The 14,964-nt window shown below is 49.7% G+C and overlaps 1 protein-coding gene across 6 annotated transcripts in view; it reads right to left on the bottom strand.

The window, feature by feature from the left end:
- ARNT2 (aryl hydrocarbon receptor nuclear translocator 2) overlaps positions 1-14,964 on the bottom strand; it is a 151,883-nt gene that overhangs the window by 39,380 nt on the left and 97,539 nt on the right. The gene's annotated exons all lie outside the window — the stretch shown is intronic.

The raw sequence follows: 14,964 nt of genomic DNA on the forward strand, positions 1-14,964 counted from the left end.
AGCCCCACGTTGGGCGCGGGGATCGCCTAAAAATAAAATCCTTAAACAACAAACGAAACCCCGGTGCTCTGGAGAGGCAGGACCTGGAGAAAACAACCCTCGTTGTTTTGTGGTCGGAAAAGAGTCTTCGCCCCGTCCGGCGGGGGTCTGGCAATGCGCGTCGCTCGTGGTGCAAGGTTCCCGCCTTAGTGAAGCAAGCAAGCGTCTCTTACGCCGCGCAACTTATCATAAATACCGCCACACTGGTCACCCCAAAGCTTCCGGGGACGCAACCCCACAAGTACGGGGACAGCCCCTCACCGCCGACCGCGGCTCTGAGAGCCAGAGAAGCATCGCTCTGTTCCCAGCGCACCGTCCCGTCCGCTCCCGCAGGTGGCCGCTCTCTGAAGTTTCTGCTTCACCCCTGCTGTATTTCCTTTGGACCGGGAAGAGGAGCGCCCCTCAGACGCCCCCGGGCTTTCGCTCACCTCGCCGGACAGCAGGTCCCGGAACGCACGCCCTCGTTAGTCCCAGATCGCAGGTCCCGGGGCTCATCGACCACTTGCCCGCGTGCGAACGTGCAGGTGTTTCTGACGCTGGGCAATGTCCACGCCTCAAGGAACCACCTTGTGCTCGTGCGTCCTCCAGCAACTGCAAGGAAGTGCCCCTGTGTATTCACCCAGAGGACACCCGTCCCAGGGACTGCCGCTGGGTGCAGGCCAGGTGCGGTCGTAGGTTCGGGTGTTGCCAAATTTCCCCCGGGAGGGGCCTGCCGACGAGCGTTCCCACAACGTGTCCGAGAGGCCTGCGTCCCCCCAGTCTCGGCCAGCGGAGCGTGCTGTCACGTACGTGTGAGGACCGGTTTTGGATCCTGCCCTTCCGTGAATTATCTGTTCCGTCGCTTCCCCATTTTCCTCCTGGGATTTTGGTCCTTTGACTCTCAATTTTCTCTTGAATGCTTATTTATTTTGGAGAGAGAGAGAGAGAGAGAGAGAGAGAGAGAGAGAGAGAGTCCAAGCAGGGGAGGGGCAGAGAGGGAGGGAGACACAGAATCCGAAGCGGGATCCAGGCTCCGAGCTGTCGGCACAGAGCCCGACGCGGGGCTCGAACTCACGAACGGCGAGGTCATGACCTGAGCCGAAGTCGGTCGCTTAACCTACTGAGCTTCCCAGGCGCCCTTCTGCCTCTCAATACTCAAGAGTTCGTCACATATTAAGGGATTAAGTCCTTGTTGTGAATATGGTCTTCTGGTTGGTGCCGTCTTCTGGCTTTGCGTATGGCGACTGAACGACTTTAGTTTTTATGGAGTCAGATTCATCAATCTTTTCTTTCACCACCATCGTTCTTAAGATACCAGCAAGCTCTTTTATGGAGTTCCGGAAAGCCATTTCCTACACCAAAACTCACCCGTGTTTTCCCCTGCTGTTTTCATGCTTTCACTCCCCACATTTAGATCCCTAACCTACTGGAAACTATTCTCGTGTGGGGCGTGAGCCACGGGATCTGATCTTCGTCCGAATGGCTGTCTGTTTGTCTGTTTGTCCATACACCTTTGGCTCTAATTCTGGGCTTTCTCTTCCGTTCTACTGGCCAGCGGTCTATGAAGCATCAGTCCTGTGCGATTTTAATTATAGAGGCGTTATTGCAGGGTTTAGTACCTGGTAAGGCTGTTCCTCTCTTGCGCTTTTTCAGTGTTTTCTAGGCTATTCTCAGTATTTACATGAAGCTTAGTACCAACTTACGTCACTCCACAAAATAGCTTGCTGGTTTTCTTATCTGGCCTGCATTAAATGTAACAATTGACTTCACGAGAACGGACATCTTTGTAATGCGGAGTCATCTTCCCCAAGAACGGGGGGCATTTTCCGATTTGTTTGAGCCTGCTTTTGTGTCTTTGGGGGGTGTTTAAAATTTTCCTCACATGTACCTGTACTCTGTACACTTACTAAAGTTATTCCTAAGCCTTTAATCGTCTTCCGTTGCTATTTAAAGGGGGTTCGCTCTACCGTTACGACTTCCGTTTATTATTTATGTATACGGGGACGATTGATTTTGTATGTTAGCACCGCGGTGTGCCATTTCACTGAATTGTGCTACTGTTTCAGTTAGCTTTGTGACTGGCCCACTGGGCTTTTGCGGGTGAACTATCCCAGAATTGAAAAGACGTCATTTTTCCTTCTTCACACATTTAGTTGCCTCTGATTCATCTAAGGGAACGGGCTAGTATCTCTTACGACGCTGAAGAGTGGTAGAGAGATTGGGAAGTCCTGCCTTGTTTCTGATCTTACTGGAAGTGCCGGAGATTTCTCGATCACATAAGATACCTTCTTAAAAGAGAAGTTATCCTTGAATCGCTTTGGTATTCTTGAAAATCTATCTAATGCCTTCATAGGAGACATCTGGATTCTAACATCTGTTACGCACACAGTCGATTACAATATATTGTTTTACTTGAGGTATGTGGAGAAAATGTGCCCTCACACAGACAGGTAGCTGGAGGACGGAGAAGTTTTTCTCAGATCATTGTGGATGTTAATCTTTGATGCTTTCCTAAATCTTGACAAGTAGCTGTTTCTCCTTTTTTTTTTTTTTTAATGTTTATTTATTTTTGAGACATAGAGTGTGAGCAGGGAGGGGGGAGCAGAGAGAGAGAGAGAGGGAGATAGAATCGGAAGCAGGCTCCAGGCTCTGAGCCATCAGCACAGAGCCCGACACGGGGCTCAAACCCACGAACCGTGCGATCGTGACCTGAGCCGAAGTCGGACACTTAACCAACTGAGCCACCCAGGCGCCCTGACAAGTGGTTGTTTCTTTAAGGTCAACTGCAATGTAAAAATAAAAATTGTATCAATGAGTATTTCAGCATTCTGTTACATTATAACAGATTGGTCTTACACTTTGAATGGGCCTTTTACTGATATATGACTGGAACACAATGTATTCATCACTAGGGAAATACTGGTCCATCAAATCACACAGATCTAAATGTTGCCACATTAGAATACATGATATTTTAAAAATCTGGTATATTAAAAAAAATACCATGGCATATTTCATCAGAAACATTTCTAAGTATTGGTCAAGACCATGGTGGTGGACACAAGTTTCCCTAAATTCACATTCTTACTAGAAAGCTTTAATTGTATAACTGACAGCAAATACTATCATTTTCATTGAGGTAACAGGTTCATTTTCATTTTTTACAAAAATATCTGCCAAATACACACATTTACTTATTTTTTAACGTTTGTTTTTGAGAGAGAGAGAAAGAGTGTGTGCGCCCGTGCATGAAAGCAGGGGGGTGGACAGAAAGAGGGAGACAGAGGATCCCAAGCAGCCTGATGTGGGGCTTGAACTCACGAATCATGAGCTCATGACCCGAGCCGAAGTCAGACACTTCACTGAGCCCCCCCAGGCGCCCCCCAAATATGCAAGTTTTAAAAAAACACAGTTTGTTATTCTTTCAAGTAAAAAATGGCGTTTCATAAAAAAAGCAACTTGTTGGGCTCACAACTCAAACAACTGCACATGTGCTTCTCCCGGACACAACCACTATGCTTGGATATGCAGCACAAGTGGCTGTGTGCGTGCGTCCTTCCCATTTCAGGGTCCCATCCGGTCAGTGCTTTTTACAGCCTCATCAAGGACATGCTTACATTAAAAAAATGTTACACTGTCTTTCACTGCAAGCGTGTGGTGACCACGACGGCGGGTTGGTGGCACTGCCTTGACGCACGCTGAGGCTCCACAAGTGTCTACCCGCCACTGCCTACGCACCACCCGCGCAAAGCGGACGCAGTTTAAAGGTCCAACCACGTCTCGGTGCCCCGGGGAAAGCGTCTCAGCCCTGCGCGCCTCTGAGCCGGTCTCCGGACGCCCGGGGTCCACGGGGCAGCCCTGACAGCCGCCACCGCACGTGCCGTCACCACCCCCACCCCAGCCTGGGCCTCCCGGCCTCGTCTCCGCTGATCCTCTCCCCCTGCCTCCACTCCTAGCCACACAGTAACCGGACCCGAGACCGTCCCGACTCGCTTTGCCTCTGGAGCTCCAGGCCCTGACTCCACCTGCCTCCTGGGAAGATTCACCCCTGTCTCACGCGGCCGTCAGACTCAACCCTGCCCAAATCCTCCTGCCAACGCCCGTTCCCCCGGTCTGCTCTCCTGCAGAGGACGGCTGGTGACCTCTCCCCCTTCCGCGTCTGTCCCCTCCCCCTTCCTCCTGCTTACGCATAGTCCCCGCCCCCTTCCACGCAGGCGTACGTCCCCTCCCCCTCCCGCGTACGTGTACGTCCCCTCCCCCTTCCGTATACACGTACATCCCCTCCCCCTTCCTCCTGCTTACGCATAGTCCCCTCCCCCTTCCACGCAGGCGTATGTCCCCTCCCCCTCCCGCATACATGTAGTCCCCTCCCCCTTCTGCGTACACGTTTGTGCCCTCCCCCTTCCTCCTGCATATGCATAGTCCCCTCCCCCTTCTGCGTACGTCCCCTCCCCCTCCCGCGTACGTGTACATCCCCTCCCCCTTCCGTTGACACGTACGTCCCCTCCCCCTCCCGCGTACGTTCCCGCCCCCTTCGTCCCGCGTACGTGTGCATCCGCTCCCCCTTCCGTGCCGGCAGAACGCAGGTTTGTTCAGAGGGGGCTGTGTCCACCCCGTTGGAGGTGGCGGTGGTCAGGGACGCAGCTCTGGCCTGTGAGGCGTGAGCGGAAGTCCCTGCGCGAGGCTCTCAGGAAAGAGCCTCCTTTTGGGGAGCCCAAGCGTGATGGTGGAGCCCTCGCAGCCATCCTGAACGCAGGAAGCCATGGCCACACGACAAGGCCTCCAGAGGTGGGATGGTCACCGCGTACCTAATGACTGTCTCTTGACTTTTCACCTGCAGGCCCTCGACTTGTCTGCACTCGCCCTTCCGACAGATAAAGGGTACGCGGTCCCCCAAGTCGGCCAAACATCCTTTTGCTTCAATTTAACCGTTCTTCCTTCAAAAATGGCTCAAGTCTCCCTTCCTCCTTGTCACTCCTCTGAATATGCTTCTGGCTGGGGCATTCCCCTGGAAACGGTTTCCCAGGATGCTCTAGGTATGAACATGGCCATGACCTCGCTTCGTTTATTCTGGACACTAGGGAACATGGGTCCCTGGCACAGAAGGCGGGGCACGCAAGGTGTGAGTCACGCTGACAGCAGTCCACAATACGCATGCCCACGACGTACACTTCCAGCCAATTTACCTTCCTTCCCGAAACAGCCGGAAACAAACAGAGCTAAGAAACAACGGTTTTGGGGGCATGTGGGTGGCTCTCTCAGTTAAATGTCTGCCTCTTGATTTCGGCTCAGGTCATGATCTCACAGTTTGTGGGTTTGGGGTCCGTGTTGGGCTTTGCACTGACAGCATGGATCCTGCTTGGGAATCTCTCTCTCTCCCTCTCTCCCTCTCTCCCTCTCTCCCTCTCTCCCTCTCTTCCTCTCCCTCTCTGCCCCTCCCCTGTTCACTCTCTCTCAAAAATAAGTATTAAAAAAAAAAAGAAACAATGGTGTTCAAGACACTGTATATGAGACAATAAACAAGAATCATCTGCGAGGTATGGAAAACAAATGTGCCCGACGATCGCCCCAACTTCTCGCCTTAAGAGTCTCCAAGCCGGCAGCTTAAATTTCACAGTGTCTACCATCAGATAAAAAATTACCAGGCCTGGAACGAACCAGGAAAATATAACCTATAAATAAGGGAAAAGATCAACCAGGCAGAACAGACCCAGAAGTGACACGGATCTTAGAATTAGCAAACACACTGAAACTGTTTTTATAACTGCATTCCGTATGTTCAAATAGTTAAGTCGAACCAAGGGAGATATTTTAAAAAGACCAAAATCAAATTCCTGGAGATGGAAACTATAATGTGTGAGATGAAACATGTCCTGGATGTATTAATGGCAAAGGAGGGATGTGCTTCAAAGGCACAGCGCTGGAAACGATCCCACATTAGAAACAAAACAATCTTTTAGAGAAATGCACACCAGTGCGTGAGCCATGGAAACCTCAAGTGCCCTGATATGTGCACCTGGGGTCTCCAAAGAGAGAGAAGGGAGACAGGAAGGATATTTGAACAACTAATGGCTAAACACTTTTCAAATTTACTACAAAGTATGAATCTACAGATGCTAGAAGCCTGGCGAACCCCAAGCACAGGAACTCTGACAATTTCAGCAGCACACAGCATCACTCGTCGAAAACCAGTGACAAAATCTTCCAAGCATCCAGGGGAAAGGGACACGTTGACCTACAGACAACGAAGATGCGTTTTAGAAGAGTCGATTTCTTGACAGAAACAATGCAAGTGTGTGTATTTTAAAGTATCTAGAGAGAGGGAAAAAAAAACCTGTCTACCTAGAAATCTTTACCAAGTGGAAAGGTCTTTCAGGGCACCTGGGTGGCTCAGTCGGTTAAGCGTCGGACTTCGGCTCAGGTCATGATCTCGTGGTTCGTGGGTTCGAGCCCCCACGTCGGCTCTGTGTTGACGGCTCGGAGCCTGCTTTGGATTCTGTGTCTCCCTCTCTCTCTGCCCCTCCCCTGCTCATGCTATCTCTCTCTCTCTCAAAAAATAAACATTAAAAAATAAAAAAAGAAAAGGTCTTTCAAGCTCGAACTATATGCTGCTTAGAAGAAATATACGTTAAGTATAAAGACCTAAGTTCAGGCTTGAGTCTCATGATGGTTAAACCCTCTTGGGACCCAAGTTCAGGCTTGTTTGAGTCTCATGATGGTTAAACCCTCTTGGGACCCAAGTTCAGGCTTGTTTGAGTCTCATGATGGTTAAACCCTCTTGGTAGCAAGATCTATATTCTTGGGTTTCACTTCATGGACAGTCTTCTAGAAGTATGTGCCAGTGACAGAACCTGTCACAGAAGCGAAGGCCACGGAGCCATGCGGGACCTTCATCTTAGCCCGAGTTACATCCGATCCGTGTGAGGCCGTGACACGCGGCCGGGGAGAGGCCGCCGCACGCCGCGGTGCTCATGAGGGGCACGGCGCCGACTGTCGAGGACGAGTTCCAAAACTTACTCGCAAGGATTCACGTCCTCTCTCGCCGATTGCTCAGGCACGCCTTGACCCACAGCCTCACTTGAGCGCGCGCAGAAAGAGGCTCCGGGGCCGTGGGGGTTGTCCCGCGCACCCTTTAGCCCCCGCTCTCCCGCACCCCCATCGTCTTCCATCGGTTTCGGCCGTCAGTGGCGAAGGCTCCGGGGCCGTGTGACGCACGCCGTTCTTCGGGTGTCACGGACTCAACGCGGTCCCAACCCTAGTTTTTCCCACAACTGGCCAAGTGAGCATCTTGGTGAGGTTTGTCCCAAATCGGCGCCCGAGGCCAGGACCTCGGTGCGGACGGTCCCTGTGGGAGGCAAGCCGAGGAGGAGGGCGCGAGGAAGGGAGGGGTGTGGCAGAGAGGGAGCCCAGCCGAGGGTCAGCGCCTCCAGGCTCCGGTCTCTGCTCGCGACTGTGCGAGGCGCCATGCCTTCAGGGAAGCCGCTGGTGCGGAAACTGCTAAGATGCCACACCTCGAAGCGGGGCGCTGGCAGCCCGGGGTGGGTCTCCGCTCCCCAGGACCCGTCTGCCGCGGCTGGGGCTGAGACCAGGGCTGGGCGCCCGAGGTGTCCGCGGGAGCGACCCAACATGACCCTCGGTTCCCGACATGCTAAAGGGGCGAACGAGCCCCCCTTGCGGGGACGTTGTCAGGGCCGAAGGAGGCCACGTGCGTGAAGCTCCCAGCCCGGGGCCTGGGTACCGGCCGCCTTCTCTCTTCTCTGCCCTCGCTCTCCAGCTGCTGGGAATCGGTGGGCTTGTGGGCAAGGAAGGCAGTGGGCACAGGTGCATGTCCGCCATACGTGGGGATCAGGACACAGCGCCACAGGCCGGGGGGGAGCGGAGGGGCCTGTGCGAAGGGCGCTGCGGTGTGGCCGGCGTGAAGGGAAGCGCCTTCGGTCCCAGCCTCTGGGGGGACCCCGCAGGGTCAGGCTCTCCCTGGCCGATACCCGACACCGTCTACCAGACGGGCTACAATTCGTTCGAGAGTCCGTTCTTCGTCTAACAGGCGCTGACGGAGAACTTTCGCAGAGAAAAAAAAAATAGCCACAAATTCTCTTCCATGTCCCTTCCACCGAGGGCTGAAGTTGGCTTCCCTTGTGACGACTCTGACCAATAAAACACAGTGGAAGTGATGCCAGACGGCGGCCCCACGCTCGGTGGGGCGGAGGAAAGCTGTCCTTACCGCACCGCGTCTAAGGTCCTCCCCCCACACACTCCGCGAGCACGAGAACATGCTGGTGGTTTTATGCCAACCAAGGAAAGGAAACAAGTCCTGGTCAGAAGGGGCGTCAGCCTAGACGGGCAGAGGAGGCCGTGGGACGGGGCCCGAGACACCGGTCCGGGACGCACGCGGACAGGCGCGCCTGGGAGAATGTCTTTTGGCCAACCAGGTAAAGTCACGCTGAAATAATTCCTTGGCTTTGCACAAGTGCAGTGCAACCTGCTACACGAACGGTTTGGGTCTCAATGCGGGCAAGTCGCGGAGGGAACGGGATCCAACGGTGCGTCTGTGAGATTTCCGGAAAGTCTTCAGGAACGCCAACCTTCCTGAAGGGACCAGGTTCTTTAGGGGCCTAGGTCTGAAGGATCTCTCAGGACCCCGGGCTCGGCTCCCCCAGGAAAGGGGCGGCAGCGAGGCCGGCGGGCCAAACGCTTGTCCGGGCGGCCGTGCCACAGCCCCCACGAGCCCCGGTCTGCCCGCTGGTGCACCTGCAGCCACCCCTCTGGTGACTGGGGCCCAGAGGCTGCGGGTGCCCGCGGGAGGCGGGGCGGCTTCAGGGTGGCCCTCTGTTCGGACGCACCTCGGACACGGCGGTCCTGGGCCATCCTCGGGTTACCCTCTGCGTATCTGGATGGTCTCCGTTTTCCCAGTGTTGCTTCTGCACCGTCCTCAGGTCCCACGGGATCTCGAAACATGGCTTTCACTCAGTTCCCAGCAATAGAGAGACACGTATTCCCCACTGAAAACGAGCAAGGGGTCTGAACGTTACTCCAAAGAAGAAGACGCCCGAGTGAGTAATGGGCACAAGGAACGACGCTGTCCATCGTGAGCCATTCGGGAAATGCAAGTCAAAGCCACCTCGCACCTAGCACGATGACTACAGCTTTGAAAAATGCAATCACAAGTGCTGGTGAAGCTGCGGGGAGATGGGAGCCTCCCACGCCGCCGGCCGGAACGTGAATTGGTGCCAGTGCCTCGGAAAACAGTCTGGCAGCTTCCTCACGAGGCTCAGCACCGAGCTACCATGTGACCGGCACTCCACGTCTAGGGGCACGTCCAAGAGCCATGACACAAGCACTTGTGCACGAACGGTCAGAACAGCGCTCCTCACGGGGCCCCCATGAGTGTTACCAGCCCTAACACCTAGCACCTGCTGAGGGGACACACGGAAGGGGGCGAATCCGGACAATGCAATCTTACAACAAAGAGGAAGCCGTGACTCGCGCTGTAGCGTGAACCTCGACAACTGTCGGGCTGAGGGAAAGAAGCCAGACACGGGCATCACGAATGGCACGGGTCTGTGGGAAGCGTCCAGAATAGGGAAGATCTAGAAAGCGGGTGCCTAGAACTGGGGGGAGAGGGGGGCTAGCTGTCATCGCATATGGAATGTCTTGTTGCGGTGGCGAAAATATCCTCAAATGCGTGGTGGGGACAGTTGCAAAACTACGCTAATGCACCAAAATCCAAGAGACTGTATGTTTTAAACAGGTGAATTTTATGATATCTGCATGATATCTCAATCAAGCTGGTGCATAAAAAAAAAAAAGATTTTGAAACACAAAGAGGTGGAGCTGAAGGGAATAAAAAGCCACTCAAAAGTCCCACCGAAACAGGGGCGCCTGGTGGCTCAGTCGGTTAAGCGTCCGACTTGGGCTCAGGTCATGATCTCGCGGTTCATGGGTTCGAGCCCCACGTGGGGCTCTGTGCTGACATCTTGGAGCCTGGAGCCTGTTTCCGATTCTGTGTCTCCCTCTCTCTCTGCCCCTTCCCCATTCGTGCTCTGTCTCTCTTTCTCTCTCAAAAATAAATAAACATAAAAAAAAAAAAACAGTCCCACCAAAGCCAAAAAATATCAAAGGCGACAATTTGGTATACTTTTGTCTTTGTGGAGCATATTTAGAAACGATAGAAAAATAAAAGATAAATGTTAAAATTACCCATAATTACGGGAATAGTCTTTATGCCCTTTACTGTGTATATAACAAAAGGTCTTTTTTTTTTTTTTCTTTTTCCCTCAAACTGTTTTGTAACCTGCTTTGGAAACTTTAGAACTCACTGGGAAAACCTCTCGATGTGTTGAAACATCTGTTTGTCGTTTTCCCTTTGTACGGACAGACGGTGATTCGTCGGACCCGAACCCTTCGGTCCTTAGCCATTTGGTGGTCCAGCTTTTCGCTCACCTGAGTGATGCCCCCACCCCCCGCATCCTTGCAGACAAAGGCTTCCAGCAGAGCGAGGACTTCTTTCCTATAAAAGTTCCTAGAAGCGAAACTGCTGGCCCAGAGAACATAAACGGTACTTCGCTATTGGTTATATTTGCTGTTCTTTTATTTCATTTGAATATATATTTGTTTTCCATTTGTTCTTTAGGGGACAGCCTGTGCAGACTCTTTGATACCAAAGAGCTCTTGGGGATCTTTTTTTTTTTTTCACGGATTTCCAAACTCTCATTACATGCTAAGAATACACGGGGCTCGTACAAGTTACTTTTTAAGTTTGTTTTCTAAAGAGTATATTTTTTCTTTTTCTTTTAAATGTTAATGTTTACTTACTTTTGAGAGAGAGAGAGAGACAGAGCGTGAGCAGGGGAGGGGCAGAGAGAGAGGGAGACGCAGAATCTGAAGCAGGCTCCAGGCTCCGAGCTGTTAGCACAGGGACCGACTCAGGGCTCAAACCCATGAGCTGTGAAATCATGACCTGAGCCGAAGTTGGACGCTGAACCTACTGAGCCACCCAGATGCCCCTTGACTAATTCTATTTTAATGATTAAGTCCATTCTGTTAAGTAAATGCACATGGGAAATATCCCACCTATAGCTCCAATTCAGATCCTGGAGCCTCCACTTGTCTGGTTAGATTGTTGGTCTGAAGGCTTTCGAAATTCTCTGCAGAGGAAGAAAATGGTCCTGCTTCCTTCTTAGCATTTAGTGTCGATCCTTCTTCCCTAATTAGGAAAAATCTGACGCCTTGCAGAAATGATTGATTCAGTGTATGGCCCCAGAAGATCAAGAAGTTAAATTGAGAATTGCAGGGTCATTTCTAAAGGAAAAGGAATATCTCATTTTGGGTTTAGAGAAATGCACACTGTCCTCTGGACATCCTGAAAATGTCACTTTTTAGACCCCTCTGGCTTTGTTTTTTTTATTTAATGTTTATATTTATTTTTGAGAGAGACAGAGCATGAGTGGGGGAGGGGCAGAGAGAGAGGGGGACACAGAATCCGAAGCAGGCTCCAGGCTCTGAGCTGTCAGCACAGAGCCTGACGCAGGGCTCGAACCCACGAACCGTGAGATCATGACCTGAAATGAAGTCAGACGCTTAACCGACTGAGCCACCCAGGCACCCCAAAAGTATTTTCTTACTGTTTGCACAGAATATTATTAAAGAATAGATTAGTCTTTACCCTGTAATTTTGGCCTTTGGGGTTCATTCTCTGAAATGACCCCTACCAGGGGCGCCTGGGTGGCTCAGTCGGTTGAGCATCAGACTTTGGCTCAGGTCATGATCTCGCGGTCCGTGGGTTCAAGTCCTTCGTTGGGCTCTGTGCTGACAGCTGGGAGCCTGGAGCCTGCTTTGGATTCTGTGTCTCCCTCTCTTTCTGCCCCTCCCCTGCTCGTGCTCTCTCTGTCTCCCAAAAATAAACAAACATTAAAACAAAATTTTTGAAATGACCTCTACCCTAAAGTTATGGAAAATATTCACCTATATTTTCATAGAGTACTTTCAAATTTCGTATTTTGTCTTTTATAAATCTGAAACTTATTTTTTATATGCTTGACATCATGTTTTTCCAAATGATTAGTCAGTTGTCCTCAAACTATGTACTGACCAATTTTTTCCTTTTTCCACTAGCCGAAATGCTTCCCCTCATCACATAGCCCATTTCTAAAAATACTTGGGTCTCTTCTGGGTCTTTTTCTTCAACTTGATTTGTACTTTCGTGGCACATTTTAACTATTCAGGTTTTAACACACGTATTTTCATATTTGGTACAGAAATTACCCCCCAGCAGTGTATTGAGATTTTATTAGCTATTTTAATATTTATTGGCCTGTATGAATTTGAGAATTAATTTTCATTTAAAAGAAATCTCAATGGGGCAACTATTGGAACTGTATCAAATCTCTACACTGGTTTGGAACTAACTGGGATCTTTATAATGCTAAACCTTTGTCTCAAAGACTATGCAGGATGCTAGTTAGCTAGGTCATTTGTGTCCCTCAGTATTATTTGGTAGTTTAATCCTACGCATTTCTTTTTTTAATGTTTATTTTTATTTATTTTGAGAGAGAAAGCAGGGGAGGGACAGAGAAGGAGAGAGAGAATCCCAAGAAGGCCTGTTCTGTCAGTGCAGAGCCCAATGCGGGGCTTGAACCCACAAACTGCGAGATCATGATCTCAGCTGAAGTCAGACACTTAACTGACTGAGCCCCCCAGGTGTCTCAGGACTCTTACACAGGTCATGTTAATATTTTTAACATGTATGCTGTAATGTCGCTATCTTCATAATGGGTGTTTTTCATATTGTATTTTTCTAACTGGTACTGATTTTTTTTTCTAGAATTTCCTAAATGGCTCTGTACTCAATCTCCTAAAACATTTTCCGTAGGTTAGATTTGGTTTTTCTGGGAGATCATCACATCCTCTGCAAGTGATGTTAATTTCATCTTACTTTTCTTTCTTTCCTTCCTTTCAAGCAGTAATTGTGCCTTCTTTCCTCTTCTCACGTGATTGCTGGGGGTGGGGGTCTCACAGCAATGCTGTGTGAGGGGGCCGGGGAGCACCGGTCCCTGCAGTGAAGGCCCCGGACCCTTCACTGGGGATGCTTCCGCATCCCGTAAGGTGTTGACGACCGTTTCGTCCATGTTAAGGAAATATGGTTCTTTCATTAGTTTCTAAAGATATCTATTTTTAATATTTGCTAACTGAAATGAATTTCTGTCATATAGCTTTTGTCTTTTGGATAATTAATGACATGAACAGATTTTCTAATGTTAAACCACTCAAGCAACCGTGCAATCATGCATTTGATTTGCTGACCCTTGTATTTAGTGTCTTATATTTACAAATGAAATTGCATTCATGCTCTGGTTTCTCTTCAAATTGCATAAATCTTTCGCCTTTTACAAATGAAATTGCATTCATACTTTTTTTTTTTTTAATATGCCCTTACCAGTTTTGTATCAAAGTCGTGGAAACTTTAAAAAACAAAGCAGTGCACTTTCTATCTCTTCCTATACTCCGGAAGTGTTTAATAATTTGCCCATAAAACCTCCAGGCCTGGTACCATTTAGGGAGCAATTCTTTGTCAGTTTTTTCAATGTCTTGCCTGGCTTTGATCTTTTCTCCCTTCTTAATTCAAATTTAGTTATATATTTTCCCAGAAATTAGCTTTCTTCCTAAAGATTTTAACATGCATCAATCTAAATTACACAGGCTATATGTTTATAAGTTTTAAACTTTTTCTGACAAATTTCCTCATTCTTAACATCAATTTATTTTCATTCTTTTTATAAAACTAGAATTAGGCTTTCAGCGTCTTTCTCTTCTACACATCTTCACGAAGACTTGTTTATCAATAAGACAATAGTTCTGTTTTCAGATTTAATTTTTTTCATTTTTATTTCATTACTTCCATCTTCTTACTTGGCTCATGGTAATTTCTTATCTTTTCCTTGTTCACAGGTTAAATAAGTTCCGTTTTCATAAGTTAAATTCCTAGTTTTCTCACATTTAATAATAAAAGCATTTCAAGTCACAGCCTTATTTTTCTAAGATTTTATTTTTAAGTAATCTCTACACCCAGTGTGGGGCTCGAACCCACAACCCTGAGATCAAGAGTCACATGCGCTAATGGGGCACCTGGGTGGCTCAGTCGGTTGGGCGTCCGACTTCGGCTCAGGTCATGATCTCACGGGTCGTGAGTTTGAGCCCCGTGTCGGGCTCTGTGCTGACAGCTCGGAGCCTGGAGCTGCTTCGGATTCTGTGTCTCCCTCTCTCTGTATCTCTCCCCTGCTCATGCTCTGTCTCTGTCTCAAAAATAATAAACATTAAAAAAAATTTTTTTTAAAAGTGGGCTTTCAAATAAAACCTATCTGCCGTTGCTGTTTTCGTACTTAGTGTTTTATTGTAAAGTTGCATAAATTCTTTCAGTAGCACTGATTAAAGATTTTAAATAGCGACAGCGGTAAATCTGGGTACCTCCTGGATAGAAACTGCGGGGTGTGTAACTGGGAGATGCAGAGAGAGATTCAGGCACCAAACATTCACCAGGCTTCCCGCCGTGTCCGAAGCCCCGTGCTCTGCAGCTTAAATAACACAGAAATGCGCGTGATGTGGCCCCTGCTCTCCAGGAGCAGCACGTACGCGGGGAAAGCAGATGCGAACAAGCTGTCATAACAAGGACAACACGACACAAATAAAGTGGCTTGGAAGTTGTTGGCGGAACGCTGGGGGAGGCTTTAGGGACAAGGGTCTGTGAGAATTGGGTGGGTCAGTGGCAGGACTGGTGGGCACTGCGGACGGAAGGGTCTGGAATGGCGCTGGGGGGAGGGTGCGGCGTGGTGCCACGGAAGTCTGGCACAGTTACACACACGTCCAGGCCCTCAGTTACACAGTTACACACACCCCCAGGCGACAGGGGGTCCCTCATGCAAGGCGGAAGCCTGCAAAAGCACCTCATCCATC

The sequence above is a fragment of the Prionailurus viverrinus genome, unplaced genomic scaffold (assembly GCF_022837055.1).
Source record: "Prionailurus viverrinus isolate Anna unplaced genomic scaffold, UM_Priviv_1.0 scaffold_40, whole genome shotgun sequence".
NCBI classification, from domain to species: Eukaryota; Metazoa; Chordata; class Mammalia; order Carnivora; family Felidae; genus Prionailurus; species Prionailurus viverrinus.